This window comes from Tasmannia lanceolata, unplaced genomic scaffold, assembly GCF_043159265.1.
Source record: "Tasmannia lanceolata isolate RefF3 unplaced genomic scaffold, GAP_Taslan_0.1 ptg000006l, whole genome shotgun sequence".
Classification (NCBI taxonomy): Eukaryota; Viridiplantae; Streptophyta; class Magnoliopsida; order Canellales; family Winteraceae; genus Tasmannia; species Tasmannia lanceolata.
In genome coordinates, this window is record NW_027518683.1 from 3976923 (window position 1) to 3991201 (window position 14279).

The 14279-nt window shown below is 38.5% G+C and overlaps 1 pseudogene across 1 annotated transcript; it reads right to left on the bottom strand.

Moving 5' to 3' along the window:
* Positions 1 to 13140, bottom strand: LOC143878138 (uncharacterized; annotated as a pseudogene). Its single transcript, XR_013250882.1, has 3 exons — positions 13136 to 13140; positions 11795 to 12409; positions 1 to 886 (listed from the first exon to the last, which is right to left on the bottom strand). The product of XR_013250882.1 is annotated as an uncharacterized LOC143878138 (transcript).
* Between the last annotated feature and the right edge of the window lie 1139 nt (positions 13141 to 14279).

Genomic DNA, 14279 nt, shown 5'->3' on the forward strand with positions numbered 1-14279 from the left:
AGCACTTGTTAAAAAGGAAGAGCCAGAGGAGCAGCAGCTAAACATCCACCACCACTTGTCCCTCTTCTTTTTCTTTAATTACAAATTTTCTTCGCCATCGCCCAACCAAACGTACAAAGGGGCCTCCCAGGAGTAGTACGCCCATCACCCCCAATGACACGAAAGCTATCGTTCTTTTTCTTGGAGCCTTACCTGGATGAGTTGCCCACGGACATGTGTTGAGAACTCCCACTGCGTAGGTAACCACCATTGAAGAGATAGCAACCCACAAAATCACCATCAAAGTGATCCTCAAAACCCTTCTTCGTATTGGGAATCTGCTTATCACCAGTAGGATTATGCTCAGTGATGCTACAAAACCTACCGTATTAAAGATAATGTAATAGGAGTAAGCTTCATTATTTTTGATAGCCAGGACAGCCACCCCACTGTAATCTGTTGCTGTTTGGTTGAGTACCATTGCTGTTTTGTTGAGTTCTACCTCATTATTTTTTAATTCACCTGACCAGAAACCACCAGGTGGGGTTAGTCCGGATGTGTAAGTCACAGTCGCAATTAGTATTGCCACCACCACTAGCGTGTTTCGTGCATCGTTCAAGCTATCATGCTCTTTCTCAAGCTGTTTCTTCCTTTTGTTCCCTCCTATGCACATCAACTGAAGGATCTGTAGATTATTATTAATATCTTCCTTTTTCTCCCCCCTAAGCGCATCCTCTTTCTCAAGCTGTTTCTTCCTTTTAGCCCTGGCGTGTCGAAGCCTATGTTCGATTTCTACATCAACATATGGTTCGTGTGGACTTTGTAACAAAACATCCAAAGCTGTGAATCCCTTCTTGTTCATGGCGTTTACGTCCACTCTAGAGTTGAGAAGCAAATATTCTATGGTCTGCATGCATGCATACAATTCTTAAGATTATTGTAAAAACATAGAAGATGAACTAATCTTTGGCTTACTCAAAACACAACTTTGGTGCTACTCGAACCCAAATTTTGGTAACTTGAACCAAACTTTGGTGTTACTCAAACCCAAATTTTCTGTACTGTTGTAAAATTCAGAATGAGAATAAAATTGAAGAATTCAGATTGCACTTATCGATTTAACAGATTGTTGAAGAAGAAAGAAGAACGATTGAGTCGTGCCACTTGGTCATTCTTCTTAAGAATCGTATTTGCTCCCTACGGTGCAACCAGGGTCCGCGATTCAACGTTCCAAGATAAAACAGCCCTAACAGGTTCTAGTAGATGTGTACTCGCTTCCTGGTCCACTTAGAATCACTTTAGAACTATGCTAGACACAGAACAGAACATAGGAGGAAGGAGCAAGAACGAAAGGAGAGAAATCTGTATATCTCTGTTTCTAAAACCCAGTCTTTATAAATTTTTTTTTTGGGTGATGGGAACCTCTATTCTTTGAGGTGAACCTTTGAGGAGAAAACATCTCTTCTTTTTTCCAACAGTAACTTGGAGAAGATAAATCACTCCCAAAACGATCACAAAACTTAAATGGTGTAATTACAAAATCATTTAGGAATTAGTATTGCATTTAAATTTGCCTATTAAGAAAATCAAAACCGTTTTGGCACACACTACAAGAAAAATGAGTTTTACCGATGATCATGACTACCGCTTAAAGTAAGGATACCCGCCGATTTTACTTATGCCTGTTCGTAACTTGTCCTTCTACACCGGCGGTTCATTTATGACCGCCTATAAGTACTACTCTTTAGAGGCGGTTTTTAGGACCGCCAGTAAATCCCCACTGGTAATTATCATAATTGTTATAGTGGCAATAAAAATATAATTTTTATTTATTCAAACTCAGATCTAGACCTTAGACCATCGGCCATAGCCTAGCCCAACCACAAAACATGCTTACTACGTGCTACATTCCAATCAAGCCATAATAGTATAGTACTATAATGCTAACCTCTATTGACATTTCCGGTTGTAAATGCATCACATCACTGTAACTTTCCTACGGGCCGAGCTACAACACGCTTTAGATTTAGCCTCAATAATCACACCGATCAATCAAATTAGAATTTGGTCTCTTCTTCATACATGTGGGCCTACGATTAGAGCCTTCATCTAACTTAATTGATCTCAAGATTCCCATTGATTTATAATATACAATCTCCTTCTTGTGGCCCAAGCGATTATGCATTATAAATCTATTGCAATCTTAGATACCATTAGAGCAAAGCAACTGAAAAGTTGCACTTTATATGTCAATGAGCGCTATAAATGCACCAGTTGTCACAGGTATCCTCATAGCCATAGGATGCTGTGGCCCTCCCAGACTAATCGAATACCACTTTATAATGGTATCTATGGGTGCATGACTGGTCTTTATGTCATATTACAACAATTTCATTTTATGGGGCATGGTTAACTTAATTGCAAACATCTAATACAATTGTAGTAATTGCATACAACAAACACAACCGAATTTAAAGAAACATGCTTTAAACTGAAACAAAAATAATAATGCTTTAAATTCAGATAATAAATGTAATGACCCTTCTCTTCGACTTAAATGAAGGGTCTTAAAATCTCACCAAGCTTGGCTACATTGCATAGTGTGGACCCCGATCCGGGAGAGAGGTGAGGGACGAGCCCCCAGCGGTCTCTTCGGATCTTCCATGTGAATGGAGAGCTCTACCAAGGAACTCTCAAAACGGTTGCCACCCTCATAGCATAGCACGAGTGGCGATATAAAAGAGATACCTCTCGATTCGAGAACAAGTCCGGATTCGAAACGTACCTAAACAAACTCAGAGTCGCCATCCATGGTATACGGCCATGGATCCTCAAACAAAATATGCTCCGTATACCATGGATAACCAGAAATATATATGAGTTCGTGCCTGATTACGAATGGAGAAGGTCTGAGAGCACCCCCAATTCGTCCGAGTGCAAGCACTTGGTCTCTTATGCCATTTATTATTAACTTCAAAGAGTTTCGGGCGAAAATCATATGAAATGGGAACAATCCTCAGGAATCGTCTACCTAAGCATGCATTTCCTGAGGATAAAGAAATAAGCATACACAAAATGAAATGAGAGATGTGTCACCTAAGCAAAGCTAGGTTATGAGTGACATGCCTAATGGGTGTCTAAGTTTTGGTGGACATACACATGCAAGCTACAGCTAAAGGTATAAGATCTGTACATGAAAGTAAATCTAAAATTAACAGTTAATCATGAATAGTAAATGAAATAAGGAATAAACAAAATGCCAGGCAAATAACAGAATAATGAAATAAAAACCTACGGCGTGCACATAGCGCCTATCTACAATGGGGCGAATACATAGCGCCTAATATAAAATCCTAACACATCTCATCTAAAAAGCAGTAAATGACAGATAGGAAATGCAGTAATAAAAACCTATGGCGTGCACATAGCGCCTATCTACAATGTGGCGAATACATAGCGCCTAATATAAAATCCTAACACATCCCATCTAGAAAGCAGTAAATGACAGATAGGAAATGCAGTAATAAAAACCTATGGCGTGCACATAGCGCCTATCTACAATGTGGCGAATACATAGCGTCTAATATAAAATCCTAACACATCTCATCTAGAAAGCAGTAAATGACAGATAAAAAATGCAGTAATACCGTAAAGTGTTACAGCTAAGAAGATAAACCTGCGCAATGAGTAAACGTCAGTAGATGATAGTAAAGAAATAATAATCAATAACCTAATAGCGATAGAGAATTGCAGCTAAGCATGTGACAGCTAAGCAGGTAGAGCTACAACTAAGCAAGTAAGAGCTACAACTAAGTAACTAGGTAAAACACATAAGCAGGTAAATGCTATAGCTAAGTACGTAAGTAAGCAAGGAGATGAACACAAACTATCATGATCCTATGCGAAATCATCAACAAAATACAAACACAAGCCCTAAAGTACTATCAACAAAACCTAAGACTCTAATGCTTCAGCCCGAGTCTTTAGATGATCTGATATTCATCCAAAGAAGCCTACGTATCCCCGCCTCTACGAGAATCAAGGCAACGTAGTTCTTCGCGCCTATTCTAAGCTAGGATGCCTAAGACACCTAGACCTCTATCCTAGACTCGATCTAAAAGACCGGACCAATTATTAAACTTTATTGTACGATTATTTAAATTCCAGTGAATTGTGGATTTTAGGACACCCTATATGCTCTAACTAAATGCAGATTAGCCCTAGGCTAATGCAGGTGGTTCCTACAACCTATGTGTAACTAGGCTGTATTTCCTAAGGAAAACAAAGGATGGACTAGCGTATCATATTCTAGTCATCACTCGGCGATGTGGATCACCGACTGACCGGACGGAGGCGCTCCTATAACTCTAGGACAGACCCCTAACTCTAAAACAAGCACACAACAAACAAACAAACAAACAAACAAACAACCTATCAAAAGAAACACCTAACTCTAAAACTCTCTATCTAGGAGAAACTCCTAACTCTAGAGGGGGATCTTTTGAAAAACAAGGTTTTAAAGGTTTTTGAAGAAAGTTTAAAATATTATTTACAAAAAGTTTGGCTGGACTTGGGATATGGATCCCAAGCTGCACTACGTACCTCGAAAGAGGATCAAGCCAACGTAGTTCGAAACGAACTCTCCTAATTAAAACCTAACAATCCAAAAGATTTAAGGTTTTAATGTTTTTCAAATGTTTTTGAGTTTTAAGATATTTCAATGTTTTTGAATTTTAAAATATTCAATTGTTTTTGGATTTCCAATTTCTAATGTTTTTGTGATTTTAAATGATTTCAATGCTCTTGTGATTTTAAGATTTCAATTGTTTATGGATTTTAAAATTTTAAATGCTTTCACCCTTTTGGTCAAAGGCCAAAGGGAACACACAATGCAACACCCTAGGGTAAAACCCTTAGGGTAAAGGGGAAACCCCAAACCAACAAACTAGTACCTCAAAACAAGATGTAACAATCCACAAACGAGTAAACAAGTGTCCCAAGAACAGAGAAAACGATCTAAGATCCCAAACCAGCAAGGCTCTAATAACAAAGAAGAAAATCGACTCTAAAGGACTAACTCCTAAGCTATAGGACAAACCAACAGTCTATGGAATAGACTTCCGAACAATCAATACTAAAAAGGGATGCAAGTAAGTCAAAGCACATCTAACACTCTATGAGGGGGTGTAAATGAGACTGGGCATGTCTCCTATGGGTTAACCCTCTGATGAGACCAAGGTGGTCTCTTAAAAAGAAAACTCTTCTATAGAGACAGAGCATGTCTCCTGAAAAGAGGAAAACATCATAATGAGACAAAGTGTGTCCCCTAAAACGAGACTCAATGGAATTTAGAAAGTCTAGACATGATTTAGAAGTGATTCTAGAAGTTTAGATGTCTAGGTTGACATGTAGCACGGATTCTACTCATTTAGGAAAAAAAAAATTTGAAAGCACTCTGCACAACATGCAATTTTCGCAAATAAGGCTCTAAAATATAAAGTAAATCATGAAAATTGATCAATATATGATTTGTGACTTGCTAGCATGCTCATCATATCCCGATACAAGCATTAAAATCAATATAGGCTCAAAACAATCTAAAAGAAAAAGAAAGGGTGAAATTTCCACCCAACATGTAATTTTTACCAAAAATGGTCAAAAATGCCAAACAAATCATGGGAATGATTCAATATATGATTTAAAACTTGCTACCAAGTTCAAAACATCCAAAACAATCATTAAAATTGAATAGAGCTCATATTGTCCATGATTTTCAAGAAATGGCACAGTTATGTCATATAATGTGAAAAATGCAACTTTACACTGACTTTTAGACCCCTCAAACATCAAAACCATCAAAAACTCTACTAATCAAAACTGTAGATCTCAGCATGAATGACATTCTCTCAGTTGACCATTTCGTTTGGATCTAACCAGAAGTGGCCGGAAAATGGCCTCTTCCGATCCATCGCCATTAAAAGACATATTAGCGTTTTAACTAAAAGTTCGGGCTCAGTTTTGACAATTAAAACATCTCTTCTGGAAAAATTCATTCAAGGACAAAGTATTAGAAAATCTTGTGAAGAACATTTTTTCTTTGTATGGCTTTGGACGAAACAGACCTGGAATAGCCTAAAAATTGCCAACAAGCTGTTGTTGCAGAAATGACAGTTGTTTCAGAAAAACTGAAGCTTGCATGTCGTTTTTGACATATTAAAAAGCATTTATGGAAACATTTGCTCAATAAGACAGTTTTAGGAAATATTATAGCAAACACTTTTCCAGTTGACAGTTTCGAACAATTCCGATCAGAAACAGCCCAAAAGTTACTCGACACGATAATTTCTAAAACACTCGCACAAATATCATTATGGACTAAACTTTAAACGAGCATAACTCTCTCGTCTTTTGGCCAAATTTGAGCCGCCACATGTCGAATTGACCGGCTCGACGAGATCTAGAAGATTGAGATGTTTGTTTTTTTTTTGTTTTTTTGAAAGCTCCGAGCATTTACACAACACACATGCAAACACAACTCTACACATATACATTCACAAACATATCCTCACACACACACACACACACACACACACACACACACTCACTTATACACACAAAAGACACGCATAGGGCTGAACTGTAATTCCAATGCCTTGCATCAAGTTACATGAAACTACAAAATAAGGGCTCTATATAGAGCAGCTGTAGGTAAATCTTGTCTATGTTGAATCACACATTTTTTTTTTTTTTACAAATGGGTATAGCTAATGACGACATAAACATGCATGGGCTGAATGGTGCTTAAGACAGGGGCTGAAATGAACTGAACTTGTGCAACAACAGGGGCTGAATCTTGTGCAAAACTGGGACAACAACATGGACTAAATTGTGCGCGAAACAAGGGCAGCAACATTGACTGAATTGTGTGTAAAACGGGGCTGAATTGTGGGCTTAAAATGTGCATAAAACTCAGGCTAAACCATGGGCAGAATTATGCCAAAATAAGGGTTGAATGGCGGACATAATGTGCACCAAAATAAGGGTTGAATGCATGGACAAAACTAGGCCAAAACAGGGGCTGATTATGGACAGATTCGCTCTTAAAAATGCATAAAACAGGGCTGACTTATGAACATAATTGTGCTGAAACAAGGGCTGAATCTGAGGACAGATTTGTGCAGAAACAAGGCAGATTTATAGGCAGAAATCTGTACAGAAAATTAGCCATACCCGCGCCAAAACAGGGCAGATTTATGGGCAGATTCATGAGCAGAATTTATGAGCAGAATTTATGCCCAAACAGGGGCTGATTAGAGGGCTGAATTGTATCAAAACATGGAGTGAAACATGAGCTAATTCATGGACTGGAATGTGCTAAAACTGGGAGCATATTCATGGGCTGAAATGTGCTAAAACAGGGATAGCAATGGAGCTGAAATGGGGGTGAATCTGTGCTGAAACGGGTTGAACCTGTTCAAAACAGGGGCTGATTCCTGGATTAACTTGTATTGCCCAAATAGGTGCTGAGATAGGAACATACAATTCCACCATGTTCGGTCATCACGGGGTTTTGAGCAAATTATGATACCCATACAAATTAGAATTCGAATTCAATAAGTACTTCTAAATTAATACCCCAAAAGTCAAATGCTCAAATGGTTAGCACAAGTATAAGAAGTTCACGGACCTGAAACTGAAATAGAGCAGAGAGGGAAATCGAAATCCACTAAAGGAGCTTCCTTAAAGACTCTGAAAGATATTCCAAATCTGAGCATAGCACCACGGGCCCTTAAAACCGCTTGTTCCAGTGAGCCTCACTAGCTACATCCTCAGCTGCATTGGCAATTCCATTCTGTCCACCAACAGGTTGCTGCTGTTGTACACCTCCACTACTATTAGTACTCTCTTGCAACGGCCATTGAATCACATGCCGTTGTAAATGTTGATTTGCTAGAGAAGGTTGTTCATTCTGTTCAGGCAAATGCTGCTGCTGATGGGGACAACCTTCTAGAAGCATGCCAACACCAAAAGCTTGACCGGCCGGAGCTCCGGCGAAGCCTTCTCGGAGAAGATGATCGGACGAAAAAATTCCTTTTTCTCCCATCTTCACATGCTCGCTCTTCTCTCCAACTCTAAAATTCAGACAAGATCTTTTATCTTTTCTCTAATTTTCTTCAAATTTCAGATCTGAGACTCCTCTCTCTCAGATCTAAAATCTTTATTTTTCTTCAATTTAGAAACCCTAATTCTTCTAATCAAAATCAGCAACCCTCTCCTTTCTTCGATGTTGCAGAAAATGAGGCAAAGGCAAGGGGTTGATGTTGACCGGAGTTTCGAGGATCCGCCGGAAAAGATGATTCCTAGCCGGAAATCATAGAGGTAAAGATAGATTTGGGGAAAAAAAATTGAATAGAAGAGGTGATTGGAGCTTCGGTAAGGTAAGTGAAGGATGATAGTCGGATCTCCGACAAGATCGCCGGTGAAGACGACCGGAGATAACAAAAGAAAAAAAACAGAGATCTACTTTCTCTCTCTTTCTCTCTCTCTCTCTCTCTCTCTCTCTCTCTCTCTTCAAACAAATTTTTCTTTTCTTTTTTTTTTTTCAAAATGAGAAGAAAACATATATTTATATCAAAATAAGGGTGTGGATATTAGCACTCATATTTGATGGGCGCACACAATTGATGAACTCGCGCGCGCAATCCATGTCTTTTTAGGCCCAGATTCGTGCTTTCCAGGATAAATTCGCCCCCCTCTCAGGATGTATTCACCCCCCTTTCTGGTTTACTCTATGACACCATCTCAGCTCGTTCACTAGGCAAATGCGCTCGGATTTCGACGAAATTTTACAGGGACCTTAGTGAGACCCTAAGCTAGCCTAGGATGAAGTTTGGGATCCTAGCTCGGTGATTGGATGGGGCTTCGCACAAACACAGTGAACTTGGGTCTGGTCAAAATGGGGTGTCTACACATAGACATACCACACATGAAAACACTCTCCATTTAACACACCATAGATACAACATCACAATACAAGAAATATATGGAAGATGGACAATCTCACGATAATCTCTTCATATACTAATTCATTCACATACAAAATATGGGGACATTACATAGGGGGATGTTGTGGAGAAAATGTGGGAAGAAGATGATGGTTGTCAGATCCAAGGGTACACTACTCTTAGAATGGATAGTGGATTGAGGTAGAGGATGCTCACTGCATCATCTTCCAAGAGTTGGATGGATAGATGGGTGTCCAATGTAGGAGATGCACTATCTCACTACCATGGTTGGCTACACTAGCCAAATTCACTTCAATACATACAAAAACAATCAAGCATAATTACTTTTCCTTACCTAGACAAGCTACTTATAACCAACACAAAAGGGGGGTGCCCATATCAAATCAATGCCTAAGCAAAATGTTCAAGAGAGTGACTTTTGTTCAAGGATGGACATAAGGGATGCCCCTCTCATTTCAATACCACGGTAGAAATTGTCCAAAGTGTGGCCATCTCATATCCTCTTTGAATGTTAGATGGCCAGATGGGCTTTGGCCCCACGCTCATTGGCCTCACTGCACCACCTCTCTGAAAATATGCTAATCCAATCCACAAAAGAGGCCCCACACGGCCCAATCCTTGCGTTTCCATCCGATCCATAATACTTGATCAATGTTCCTAAAAAGGAACATTACAATAAACTTTAAGAGCAGTTATAAACTATATTGCACGAGTTTTGGATCGACTAGATTCAGTTAATGATGAATCCAGACTAATTTACAAGAGCCTCCAAGTTGTAGTGAAACCGAAAAGTTTGGGAGAGAATCTGAATCCCTAAACTACTAAAGCTATTTTATAGTCGGAATATCAAAACAACAACCTACTGGTCTCGGATTGTTCTAAAACATGTACCATTGTGTCATAACGCTGAAAACTTTAGGGTACAGTTCCGAACTTTTCTTAAACCTAATTCTAAACCCAACTTCCAATGACCAATAAAAGTTGGAATATCCAGAAAAGTAACCTACAGGTCTCTGATTATTTTGAAAACTATACCATTGCGTCCGGAACGCCGAAAGACGGTAGGATATAGTTTGACACTTTTCCAAAATCACGAATTTAAGGGCCCAAATCGATGCCCGGAGGAAAAATGAGGAAAAGGACAAAATTATATAAATAATTTTTAAATCTGTTTGTGCGTTACGGTGACGCAGGCGGCGTCATGGTGACGCACATATTTTTTTTTTCTGTTACTTGTAATCCGGCTCGGCTTGGGTTGGACCGAGTCAACTTGACTGAGACTGAGTCGACTTGGCCGAGTCGACTCAGCAAGTTGTCTCGGTTGTCTTCAACCTTAGAACAAAAATCAGTTCTGTTAATTCCAGTTACGTTCTAAAATTGGACAAATTTTAAACGCTTATATTAGGAGTTATAGAATTCCGTTTGACAAACCGTTAGTTATGTTGGATTCCTGTCGACGGTGGCTATCCACCCGTATGGTTGGATTGCCGAGACATTGCCGGAACGCCACCGGTGACTGGATTAAGATCGGTAGTTAAAAACCCCAAAAAAACTTGATTTTCAATCAATTTTAGGGATGATTTCTCCAAAACTTTTCTGGAAGCAATTATATTATCCCGTTATCATATTATGGACGATTCAAATCAATCTTTCACTCATCTAGAATCTAAACGATAATTACCAAATAGATGGTTGAAAAATTGATTCGAATTCTTTAACTAAAACGGATTGATCTTCCTTAATCAATCACCACAGCACGAAGGGTGCTCTGATACCAATTGAAAGCTTTATATTATTCAAAATAAATGCAGAACTTACCTCCGGCATGGCGATTAGAATCGAAGACCATGAATCTCTCTAGCTTTAGCGAGCGACGAACACGGACCTGCGTTGCGCATGAGTAAGAGAGATCATCTAATCTTAAGAAGACCTTAAGGCTTGATCGATGGAATCAGAGGCACTCTTTTCCTCTTACATTAGGGACCCTCTCTTTATGATGGAATTTTTGCTATACGTATGTGTGTTGTTCCCATCAAACACATCACACATTTCTAGAATTCGGATCACAAGAGTTTGTGTCCTTCTACACTTCAAACCATAGTTGTCGGAAACTTCTTGGGCGGGTGGGAAATCCGTTTGCCCTAAAACGCGTTTCTTGCGGGTGAGAAACTCGTTTCCCCTAAAACAAGTTTTCCGCGTTTCGGAAATGTTTCCGAAACATGGTACAAAATTAGAGAAATGTTTTCGAAATGCATGGGAAACATATGAGAAACATATGTAAATCATGTGTAAACGCGTGATAAATGTATGCAACACTCGTAGACAACGCATGTGAAACGTGTAGGAAACATGTGTGGAACCTACGAAAATTATTTTGGAAAAAACACATAAAAAATTATGTAATAGATATTAAAATAGAAAACAATATCATATATTGTAATAAAAATAAAAAATGAAAAAATCAAATATAAATTTGAAATTAACAAAATTTGAATCTACAAAACCACATATTTTGTATTTTCCATGTGTTTCATTTGTGTTTTTCCTATAGTTTCTGAAACACATCTAATGCATTTCCTAAGATGTTTCTCATACGATTTTCTATTGTTTTCCCGTTTCTCGTTTTCTTATTTTTTTCATGCGTTTACTGTTTCCATTTCACATTTTGTTTCCCGAAACCAATGTGGGCCACGCACAAAATGCCAACAAAAACATCCATGGTCTAGCAGGGTTGAAATTTTCCTAAAAAGATGGTGAGTTTTAAAAACAGAGGAGAAGATAATTCATACCTGATGTTGTTTCTTAGCTGTAGAGAGGTGGAGGAGAGTATTGTCATCATTATCCTTCAAGTTCACAAACTCGTTACGCTCATTAGCATCAACTAACTCTACCAACTTTGTTATGCACTCGGAAAGATCATTTTCTTGTTTCTCACATAAGTGCAGAATCGATTCTCCACCATCCGTCAAGATCCGAGTCGTTATAGGTTGAGCACGCACTAGCGCTTCCAAAACCTTGACTCTGCCGTTAATTGCTGCAGTATGGAGAGGAATCCTTCCCTCTGGATCACGAACAAGACAAGTCTCAGGGTCTACTTGTAACAAATCTTCTACTATTTGGACATTCCCCTTTGCCGATGCCAAGTGCAAAGGCAAATAGCCTTTAGGGTTTGGTTGGAGGGCGAATTCCGGTTTCGGTTTAAAATCTCTTTGGCAAAGCGGAGGTGTTCATAGAGAACTGCAACGTGTAAATGATTTCCTTCAACACCAACCACTTCACATCTATCCAGAATGCTAACGTCTTGTTCCAGCAACTCATGCAGGGAAGTTACACTCCCTGTCACCGCTGCTTTGTAAACCTTATTCTCCATTCCCTCTCTTCTCAGTTGTGTGTCTATCACCCAGCTAGATTTAGTTGAGCTTAATTTTTATATCACATGGGTGCTGATATTTGGAACATTATGAATTATGTGAAGGTAGTAGTGCTCACTGATGTATCGGTAAAAAGATAGGGAAATGATATCAGCATTGCAATGTTTTGCACGTAAAGAAGAGGGAATCAAGGACGTGGTTGGGCTTGAGTTATTTCCATCACTCCATTCAATTATTATATGGTCTAGTAAAGCTCTACTTTATTCAGAGAATATTCTACTTTTAATTAGAAACTTTCTTCGCTGACATTGACTGCACGACGTTGTGAGACTTTTAGAAATAATTTGAGAGAGAAAGGTAATAATGGGAGCACTAATTTGAAAGGGAGAAGAGTACCACGTGGAATTGATAGGTACACGAGTCAAAAGAAAACAATACGTACATATTGTTTTCTTTTTTGGACAAATAATTTGGAAGGGCAAAATTGTGCATCACGAGGTACGGTGAAAAAAATTTAGTTAAAAAGAAAAAAAGGTTTCTGGGTTTAAAACCAAGCATTCAGAAGTCACAATGACAGAATACAAAATCAAACCCCAAGATAGATTTGTGTATCTTAAGCATTTCATTTAGGCCTCTATAACCAATCGTTGGATTTTCACTCTGCCAAACAAAAGTTCTAGTTCAGATGCACATGAGTTTAGGATGTAATTCATCTAACATTAAATAATACCCGATTCACTCTGTAGGAGTTAGAAGAACCCCATGTAAGACCCAAATTCATTGAAAACAGAGGAGAGGATGCAAGAGAAATGAAAATGGGAATGGCATGATAGCCTAGGCCGATTGAAGGAAGTGTAATAACCTTTTACAGCTGTTTACTTAATAAAAGACCAGATGAATTAGTGCAATTATAAAAAACATGGTACTGCTAACATCAATATTGTTTGGTCATTTCAATAACTTCTTGTATTTAGTTGATAATAAATCTATTTTTTGATTTAAACTGACATTTTCCAATTTTTTAAAATATGGGTCAATATTCTGATCTATAGGATTTGGGTTGTATTGGCTCATATCAAATTTATATGGGAAATTTTCTTTGTACTCAACTCAACTCAGCCTTTGTCCCAAAAATGGAATTTTTTTTTTGTTTTTAAAATATAATGAAAATCAAATAAATATATAAAAAATGGATTTGCTAGGGTCCATCGCAAAAGGCATTTCGCAGATGTTCAGTTGCATGTCAGACCAGCCACACAGGCCCACTTTTCAGCAGCTTTTGTCTTCATTCACGAGGTGGCTGGTCTGACAAGCAACAGACCATCTGCGAAATGCCTTTTGCGATGGACGCTATCAATTCCCATAAAAATAATAATCAGCATATACATAGCACCAATAGCAATTGGTGATAGAAGCGGCTCACAACTGGTAAAGGGGTTGATTAATTAAACTCTAGACTTCCACCCTTAATTTGTGGGAGGATTTATAGGGGAACTAGCTGTAGTAGCATGGAAACTTGTAATGTCTGTTTTGAGTTTTGACTACAAATGAAAAAAACTTGGCTCCAGACCGGTCCAGAGGAACTTCCTCCAACTCCTCTAATAGAAATGGGTGTGGAAATATCAATTCCACACCCTCTGCTTTAGACTTTTAGCAAGGGGTCTGGAGGAACTCTCCTCCAGACCGGTCTGGCCGGAGCCAAGTTTTTTTCCCTAAAAATTATATCATTTATTTATAATTTTTTCTATCATTCTTTTGTATCGATCAACTTGTCTAGAAGGATGGTAATGTAATTTATGAACCATGTCTAAACACTTAGGCCCTGTTTGGATTGTAGGAAAAACTTCTGTCATAGAAAATTTTTCCTAGGAAACTTTTTGTTGCCACGATTTTGAAAAGAATT